The sequence below is a fragment of the Rhinolophus sinicus genome, linkage group LG01 (assembly GCF_036562045.2).
Source record: "Rhinolophus sinicus isolate RSC01 linkage group LG01, ASM3656204v1, whole genome shotgun sequence".
Taxonomy (NCBI): Eukaryota; Metazoa; Chordata; class Mammalia; order Chiroptera; family Rhinolophidae; genus Rhinolophus; species Rhinolophus sinicus.
Window position 1 is genome coordinate 134,402,597 of NC_133751.1, and position 10,746 is coordinate 134,413,342.

The following is a 10,746-nucleotide window of genomic DNA, read 5'->3' on the forward strand; positions in this document are numbered from 1 at the left end:
TTCTCAATTAAAATGTTTCATCTTATCTTTAGAAAATAGATGGATCTTTTTCTTTTCTCTTTCTTTAAACCAAGGGTTGCAAAGTCAAATGCTTACTAGGGCCATGCGGGTAATATAAGTGAGTAAAGAGGAGCAGGCTTAAGGCATTATGAAGTGATAGCAGCTGGGGAAAACTTGAGCTCAACCTCCGGCCAAAAGGGCCGGCTTCTACACAGCTCAAGCCGACGTTGCTTATGTGGGAATGTGGGCACAGTTTGCCAGACCTTCTGATCTTTCATGAAAAGCCAGAATATCAGAAACTTCTGTGAAACCTGATTTTTAAGGCCACCTAATAAAACACATCTGAGCAGACTCAGCCCAAGCACCTCCATTTTTGTGAACTTAGTGTTAAACCTTAATGGTGCAAAGCCTGCTCCCTAGCAAACGATAGCACATGAAGCAAATGGTGGAGATATGTGAATGAGCCAGTGCAATGCGTCTGAGGAGAAAACAGGATGACTAAGCACTTAGGAGAATTGCTGTTTAGGTCGTGGGCAAATTATCTACTTAATCTGGGTCTCTGTCTTCCCATCTATAAAATAGAATAATACTTGCCTCATCTTGCCTCTTAGAGCTGTCTAACGGAATCATGTGACAGAAATTAAAACACGTAATATACCATGAAACTATAAATTGTTCCTCCTAGATGTAGATGATAGACCTCCAGCCTATTGACTGACAATTAACTTTATGATCTTCTAAAGATGATGAGAAGGAAGGTGGAGACCAGACTCTAAAAATCCTTGAATGCCATACCAAGAAGTTTTATATTACATCTGTCGTCAAGCTTGAGACCCTAAATGGTGTTTAGCAGGGAAGTGACTTTATCTGAGCTGTAAAGATTCACTGGGCAACTTCATAGAATAGAGTTTGAAGCAGGGAGAAATGATAAGCACCATTGCCAGACTGAAGATTGTTACCGTAGTATCATTAAAGCAGATCTGAATTCAGACAGTGGCCACAGATACAGAAATCAATATTACAGAGCATCGTCCCACTGAACTTCTGAGCTGTACCCACCAACTCTTAATTATGATGCTAAGTGCAAAGCACCACTTGTTGTCGCGTGGAACTCCTATAGCATGCTGGGTTAGGATAGGGGTGGATTCTGGCTCTCTGACAATGACTTGGCGTTTACCAGTAACTGTCTTAAGATATTTGGACCAAGTCATGCCCAAGTCAGATGAGTACACATGCTACCACCTTTTGCTTCCCGATGATCATAAGGTCGTTTCCATCTTGACTCTTCCCTCCTTTCTCTTTGGGCAACACTGCTCCTCTGATAACCCACAAGACCACCAAAAGCATTAGTTCTGGAAAGATGAATTTTGATTAGTTAACATTTATATAGTGCTTATTATGTGCCAGGAACTGCACTTTATATAGATATTGTTTCATTTAATCTTCACAACTCTGTGGGGGGAGGAACTATTATTATTCCTGATTTATATTAGAGGAAATCAAGGGGGGGAAATGATGAAGTTACCTAAGTTCATGCAGTTAGTGCCAGGTTAGTATTTCTATCTAAATAATATGGCTCCAGAGGCCTCTGTCTAAACCACTATACCATATGTTCACTAGGTTAGGAAAAGGAACTGAAGAAATGTAAGCACACAAACACCCTAAATATTCATACTCCCTATGTGGGTACCTGGTCACTCTCCTGTTAAAACATGCAATGAGAGTTTTACTTTCATACTAATTTTCATGAAAGAACAAGAGGGATACTAGGTATTTCCCCGAAAGAAATGTAGGAACCTTTGTTGTCATGAGTAGATGTCTAAATCTCAGTCGTGTTATTGCTACTATCATTTTAATATTCACGTACCATTTAATTTTACTACATGTTTTACAGACATCGTACCGACCATTTTACTACATTATAGAGAGGACAGAAGGGGAGCCTCTGCGCCCACATCTGTAAAAGGACCTGTTTGGGTGGCTTCTACTCTGTGTTACATCATATTGTCCTGTGTTGGATCATATTTGTCAGTGCCCCCTCAATCATCCATCATATCATACTGCCTAATATTGTACTGAAATTAAATTTGGCCTGTTAGGGGTTCTGTGCAAGATGAAAAATTGGGTCCCCAGCAGTCCTCCTCTTTAAAACAAATGAGAAAGAGGCAGGCATCAAGACACGCTGTGTCTCATGCTGCAAAGAGTGATCCTGAATCATCCAAATGATGAGACTACAGTGAACATCTTGTACAAAAGGATGACAATTTTCTGTAGTAGTGTTATCAAAATGAAAATGTCTAGCTATCTTGGTGAGAGACCTGACAGGATGCACACACACACACACACACACACACACACACACACGCACACACACATACACGCACACATCCCTTATAGACTTATCCAGCTGATTTTTGCTATCTTTTGCTTGAAGTGAAGCATGCAAGGTCCACGAAATTCTTCAGCAATCATCTGAATTCTATAAAACACTCTTCCTTCCATTAGGAGAGTGCTGGGAAAACAGTGAGGGAGAGGGGTAACACTATGCCCATGGTTGGTGCTCAGCATACTTGTTGGATGAGTGAACTATGACAAACACCCACAACATGAGCAATGTTAAATATGAATACAATCCACCATCAGGTTTCCTATCAACTAGTCCTAGCAAGTTAAATGTAGCCTCAAGTCACTGGTGTTTGTACTGGCACCTAGTCCCACCTACAAAAGGATCATCAAACAGATCCCCCTTCAACTACCCGTCTTCAAGTCTAAGTCCCCAAGAAATGCTTCTTTCCTAAGCTCAGCAGCAAAGACGGTGAGATTCGCTTACCTAACTTCTGCAAGTCTAACAGTGAATTCTGACATCCTGCTTCACATCTGGAAGAGTCCAGGCATCCGTGACACCCAGCAACACCTTCCACTCACCTCCCCTGCCCTGACAACAGTATGATTTCAGTGTTAGATCAATGCTATAGAGTATAGGCTTTCTGACCAATGTATGAAAATCTCAACAGCCAAGAAATCTGGCGACTACAAGCGTTGGCCTAAAATATCCCTTTCTTCTGGCACTATTTAAGCTGACAAGTTGACTTGAGACGCACACACACTCACATTTTAAGAGCAGGACTTGCACTAACCATTCTCACATCACTAGCAAAATGTGTTCGAAGTCCATATTGTGCAGCATACTTGAAGACGTGTGGATTTTTCCACATCATTTGGTGACATTTTACACAGTTTAATTTCTGCCTTTATTGTGAGACCCTACCTTTTTTGCCTCACAAACATTCCACCAATGGGATTTCCTTCAGCATTTTAACCCTGGGCTCAGATTCTCTCCTCTCCTTCAGGATCTATTTGTATTGCTGCTGCACGATGTGACTGTCTGTCAAATTCCAGCCTCCACTGATCCTAAGGAAGAGGACAGAGACGTCCAGCTGCTGAGGAGAGAAAGAGTCAGGGGAGGAGGAGCCAACCTTTGGGGATATGAAGGGAACTCCATACTTAGAACTCCAAAGAGAGGTCAAGATAGAAAGCTCGAGGAAATGTGGTCCAGCTCAGAATGTCTCGTTTCTGCCGTGTTCCCACAAGTCCAGGTGAAAGGCAGCTTTTAAGTTGGAGGAGATGAAGAATACAATGGAAACCAAAATTGGTTTGAGCTCACTATTTTTCTAGCTATCAGTTCTAAGGTCACAGTCACTAAAACTGGAAACTCAAAAATGACTTCAAAAAGGCAAATGCTAACTAGATTTCACACTGGATTTCATTTTACTTGGCATTACAGAAAGAATGCAGGTATTAAATAAACTGTTTCCTGTATACAATAAGGTTAATTAGTAGTGAGGGATGGAAAATCAGTGTAGACATAACTCTTTTCGACAGGTATCAAAAATAATCCCCTGATCCCTACAGACCCCAGCTGCATTGAAAGAGGAGCAATATAAAAGATTCTTTAAGCACAAAATTTTCGGACACATTCTCCAGGTGTCCGCAACACCATTTAAATAGGCCCTGAGCCCCCTGAGCATGCTGGCTCCGCGTTCCCTTCTCTTCCTCTAACTTAAAGGCGAAGCTACTCACTCTGAATGTTGAGGTGCTGCATAAAGGCTCTCCATACAAAGCGGCTGGGATTGCAAAGGGAGACAGACGGGAGAACAAAAAGAAGAATATATTGCAGCCTGAATGGAACTTCCCTAAGCTCCTTATCAATAAGGTTAATAAGGGTCTATGCAATTTACTGATCACTTAGATGGAACACTCCAAATCTCCACGTCGGCGCTAGCTTTTAATGCTTTTCACAGCCAATCACATAAAAGCCCTTTTGCTCCGCACCCTAGAGAATAAACTCCGGTTCACTATCCTGGCCTCTGTAAAAATCTCCGGTCTGTTATTACACTTCTACCTGCCCTAGTTAAGCAGATTAACAGTTATTTCCTAGAATTTGATCTATGAGGCTCTTTGTAATTGAAGCTGGAGTACTCAGATATTTCTTTTAAAAAAATGTATTTCTGAAAAACACACATTCCTTTTTTCTCTGGTTTAATTTTGTTATCCTCAATCGTATGCATGATATAAAAATAATTCCAAACTTCTATCTTCTCTATAAAATACATGTCATATCAAAAAGGTGACAAGAGGGGGGAAAAGTAATTAGTGAGTTCACAGAGTTCAGTAGAAAAGTTAAAATGGAGTAACACATTACTTTTTATGTTAAGATTTCACAAGACAAATCTTGCCTGTGTTTTAATTGCATGTGACCCTGGCAGTCCTACTCTGAAATGAAGTGCCGTAAAATTAAAGATGACAGACGCTCAAAACAAGTCTTGTGATCTTGATTAGACTACAAAGACCACACTCTCTCTGCTGCAACTCAGATATCATGGACTGTTTTATTTGGGGAATTGCTTCATTAATGCTTTCTTTGACTAGACATGTTTATTACTTAAAAAAAAAATTACTGAATATGTGATATCATGCTTGCATAACTAAATAATTCTTAAAAAGCAAGTTATAAATGAGAGTTTAAATAACCCTAAGGCCTGATATTTGTATACTTATGTATAATATGAATGTGGGTGTATATGAATGAATATGTGTATATTAAATTATATGTCCATCTTTGATACATATATTGCCTAGTCTAACCTACAAATCTCTATTATAGCCTGAGAAGCAGTGCAATTCATTTGTCATATTTCCTTATAGTCATGTACAATTCCCCAGGCCAACAAAATGTACAAAACTATACATTGTCCTATAAAAACTATTTCTGAGAAACACTCCTTGGACTCTTAAACTTTTCAAGCATAGTCTGAGAAAATAATTGGATTTGACTCACACCTAATTTTTCAAAATTGTCACAAAATCATTCTACCTAAATTACATAAGACATAGAATAGATGCTTTTAAATCCCACTTCTCCCTTGTTAAACAAAAGCAAGAAATTGGGGAGGGAGTCTTCATTGTATTACACTCTAAATGTCTCCTCTGCATGTCCCCATGGGCCCGCTAGAGGACTTGCTTTAGTCTCAAGCTCTGTAGGTCAGGTCTTCATGCTTACCTGAGTAGTTCAGATTATTTTTCACTTCTAGGATCTCCTACACTCTAAATTTCAATGATTCTATTATTTTGTCCCGTTTCAAGAACACTATTTTCAACTCATATATTTTGTTTCAGGAAACAAAAGAATTTGTGCTGGTTATGTGGATGTTACTATCAACAAGAATATATGGAGTTAATGTAGAATCAAAGCTGGAAAATCTGGTTTCTAGAGTTCACTTTTTTATTGTAGCTGTGATTCCAGAAAAGTCTATAAACACATCTATCTCAACTTCTTTAAGTGTAAAATACATATAGCAGTTTCTCACCTACCTAACAAGCAGGGCTATTGTGAAAAAAAAATGAGAACATATATAAAAACTTTTTGGAAAGTTTAAAAGATACGGCTTCCTAATTAGTAGTATTTTTAGTATAATTATTCTCTCAATGGTCTTCAGTATACACAAAAGGCTTTGTAAATGTACAAGCCAAATGGTCCTTTAACTTATCACACTGTGTCTTCAAACAGCCTACATACCTGTCTTTGTCCCTTTAGAGTTTATCAACACTGTGTCAAAAATCCTCAGGTGTGAGATGTGTTATGTCTCTCAGATGAGAGATTTTATTCACCAGAACAACCTAGGATCGTGAACACCAGGAAATGTTTATTAGAATCTAATTGGGCATAGTATCGAAAAACCATGTTATGCTACGAGAACTAGAATTGTATCTACTTCCTGCCTCTCAATATCTCTCTGACTCTGTGTTATCTGTCTCTGTGCCTGTCTTTGTCTTTTCCTATCTCTATACTTCTCTGTGTCTCCATTTTTTTGTCTCTCCCTCTGTCTGCATTCCTGCTTCCCACCCTCACAACCAGAGCAAGAATCTTAACCTAGGTTTCATGGTATCCTGGACCCCTGGGCTCTAGCAGATACATAAACTCTTGGAACTTTCATGCTACATCATGCATTTTTCTGTAATTAAAGTCTAGAGTTTTCATCAAACTCTCAAAGAAGTCTATGATTAGGAATTACTGTTGTAAATTCATTTCCCAGTTTATCAATACTACTATCTTATATCTGAACTGAACCTCATGTGGGTCACTTTTAACCAAATCCTAAGGTCTACCAGGCCCTTCATGGCTTTCCATCTGACTGCCTGGCAAGATAGGCTGGTCCAAAGAATTAAATATAGATCCAACAAAATCAATTACTACACATCAAAGAATGATGATTCAATCCTTAGAGGAACTCCCATTTAAAACTGATGAAAACAGTAAATAGAGGCATCCATGAAATTTTGCCTGTTATTCAATGGAGGATATTTAGTATTTTAAGAATAAATCCAATAGTAATACAAATAGTTCATTCTCACAATGCCCACATTTAAACTGTGCCAGACACATGTCCTGTGCCTGCATGGTACTTCTACACCATTAGCTGCCACAAATCAAAGGGAATGTCATTGCTTTTAATCGGATTACATAGAACCCAGTAACAAGCAGGAAGACTAGCTTTTTAGGCTGAGTAACTGGCCAGTAATTTGGATGTTTAACTAAATGATTGGCTGCCAAATTGACAGGTCATCTACACTGAACTAGCCACTATTCCATGAATTTTCATGACCAGGATCACAATGGTTCATTTGCATGTGTGAAATTCTGCTGTGAAGCTGGCTTTTGAACTGGCTAGCTCAGCCAAAGATGTGTTTCACAGGGCCATGCGTTAGTGCCTCAGAAATATCATGACATGAGGGTAGCATAGATCTTCCCAAACCCTTCTATTCCATTTAAATATAACCTATAATAAAAAGGCCAATCAACAAAAATTATAATGGCTGGAATATAAAGAATACAGGGGGAAAATGGAACATTAGAAAACGAAGATTAGCACCAAAAATGAGCATTTGGAAGAGGAGACAGAAGCTTAAAGTCTTTGAGTCTCAAGAAAAGCTTTAGATTTGCATGGGGCTATTGCTCAGGGTAACTTCTTACACAGTGAGCATTCAGTAAATATGGAGGCATTGCTGTCATCATTATTAAAAAACAGCTGTTAACCACCAATTGTGTACAATATATTGGGACAAACATGAGGACAACAAGCACAAGCCCTATGAGACCAAGTCTTTCCTTTAAGGGATTTATGATCTAGTCATAGGTGAAACATGAGGCAAAAAAATAAAAATCACATTTTTATTAACCCACATTTATTACCGACTTACAATGTGCCACGTATCTTGCAACAAGACTGTGATATAGCAGTGATATAATGAATATTTCAAAGATGAGTAAATGTAAGCTTACGTGGAAAGGTCATATCATTGTCCAAGGGATTACAGCTAAGAAGTAGTTTTGAACCAGGTATCTACCTTAGACAAATATTTTCAGTTCCTCCACATTAAAAAAAAAAAAATTAAGTCCAAAATATATTTCCTGTGACATATAATAGTAGTCATACTATTATATACATATATACAAATATGTAGTAATATACAATAAAATTATGTAGTAATGCAAAATTAGAGAACTAAGCAAGGGAACATTTATATAATGAGATATTATGAAGACATTTAAAATCTATTGTATATGAATACTATTGACAAGAGAAATTTTACTAAGAGATAAAACAGGTTATACATAGGTAGGGTATGATGCCGTTGTTATAAATACTGTAATATGTTCATACACAAAACAGATTATTAGTGGTGGTTATCCTTGGGTTGTGAGATTATCAGTAATTAATTTTCTCCCATTGTGTCTGGCACATCCCCAAGTTTGTCCTTTGAGCATTTGTTACTTTTATACTTAGAAAAAGCCCAAATACAATTGTAAATACATATAAGTGGCAATCTAAGACTATATACGGTAATTGATACAGACAATAAGTCCTGCGGAATTTCAAAAGACATCGAGTTAAACAAGTGCCTGAAGAAATCAGGAGAGGATCCAAGATTTCCATGGCTCTTGAAGGAAAGGCAGGTCAAGAACAAAGGAAGACATCAAGGCAAGTGTGTACCATGCGGCAGAAAGTGGAAAGATGCATTTGGGAAATTGTCGGACTGAGACTACAATGGGGAGTTACAACAGAGGAGGCCTCAGAGAGATAACTGACTTCACATCTTTTCTGGATCACCTTGTCAAAGGTGAAACTAAGTAAAACACAAAAGCCCTTCTGTGACAAGATGTCTAGGAGACAAAAGCATAGAGCACCAGATATGTCCTTTGGCTTAGATACTCGGTTCACAAGCCAGCTTCACAGTGGAATTTCACACATGAGAAGATAGGTAAGGGCCCAATTTTGGAAACTCTGAAATGCCAAGCAAGCACGTTGAACTATATTCTATAGGCAGTGGGGAACCTCTGAAGTTTTAAGCAGGGGGTAATGAAAACAAAAATGTTTTAGTAAAATTAATCTGACAGCAATGGGTAAAGGGATTGGAAGGGAAACAATGACATGGCTCTTTTCATATGCTTTTTTTATGTTGCTGTTGTTTTTGTTTGTTTGTTTTGTTTTTTCGTTTTTCTGTGAAGAACCTATCTTTCTCAATTAAGGTTATAAGCTCCTTGAGAAGAAATACCATAGCTTATATTTCTTTGTATCTCTGGCATTTCTGAGCAAGAGAAGAAGCATGAAACAGTTGTTAAAGGTGTCAGCTTTGGATTCAGAGACCTCTGTGCGACTACCAGCTCCTTGAAGTAGCAATCTGACCTTTCTGTACCTCAATGTGTGCACCTATAAAGTAGGGACAGTACCCACTTCCAAGGACTGTGGTGAGCATTGAGTGAGACTAGGAGATTGTGTGTGCAAAGCCTTTAGAGTGGAAGTGTGCACTAATTGGCAAATATGGTTCTAGCAATCACTATCATGTCCAAAAAAGTTATCAAGACAAGTTAGTTGGTGAATGTGATGTCGATACTTTATTTTGACTCTCTAACTTAGATACTAAGAAGAAGAATGTGAGCCAAATATAACTTAGAAGCCAATTATTATATGGGTAAGGTTGAGCATTGGAAAGATTTGAAGGGCAAAGATTGAGCCCACTGAACCTAATACATACAGAATGCAGCAGGACAGGCGTCAGTAAGCCACAATAAGTCTTCAGCAAGTTTAAAAGAGATGGCTTTTAGCATGGGCTTGCTGTAATAATAAGTGGTTTCTGTGAGAGGAGTGGACCATATCCCCATACATGACAATGAACAATGATGTCTAGCAGCTTGTCCAAAGAAACCTTCCCACTAAATTTCTGCTAACGAACGTCACCCCACTGTACCCTTACTTCACAGTATCCCCCACATGTAATTAGAATAGGCAGATAGTTCCATGGCTTAGTTTAAATGCCTTGAGCTCTTGGAGAGATAACAGATTCTAGGTCTTGGACAGGAAATGCACAAAATGACTTTAGCAGCTCATTGTGCCAAAAGATAAGAAAGATCACTAACGTGATCATGTCAAAAGGACACAGGAGCCAATTCTAAGACACAGGAGCCAATTCTAAGACACTCCACTGGCCTAAAGTCGGATAACTTAAGCACCAAATGTATAATAATTGCAAAGCATTGAAAGATATCAAATACAGTCTTTAAATTCCAAGTAATACTAACAAAAAAGAACAAAAATTCACCACCAAGAAAAAGAGTACTTTAAAAATCATTCAATAATCTGAAAATTGGTATATAAAGGAAACAAACCAATTATTTATTCTGACTCTCTTATATGAACAGTATTTCAGGATAAGCAAATAGTTGATGAGGAAAAATAGTTTTATAGGAGAATTCCAACTGAGAAATGCAGAAGGAAAATTTTACACATACTCAAAAATCGATAAAAGAGTATAATAAAGGTCTATCGCTTAGTTTTAACCAATACCAACATTTTTCTAATATTTCATCTATCTGCTACTTTTTTGTGCTTGAGTATTTTAAAGCAAATCCAAGAAATCATCTCATTGCAACTGTCAACTATAATAAAAACAAAAAAACAAACAAAAGAAAACAAAAACAACCTGAAAAGCTACCATTACACAGTTATAGCATCCAGAAAGCACACCAAAGGTTAAATAAAACTATATCGGATAGAAGTGGCTTTTCATTAGTTATCTCACCTAAACATCTAATCAACTCACAGAACATTTAAGAAGTATAAAAGATAATCAAGTTTCATGAGCAAGATTGGGGGAGGGTATCGTGACTGACCGTTGCTCTCAAAATGG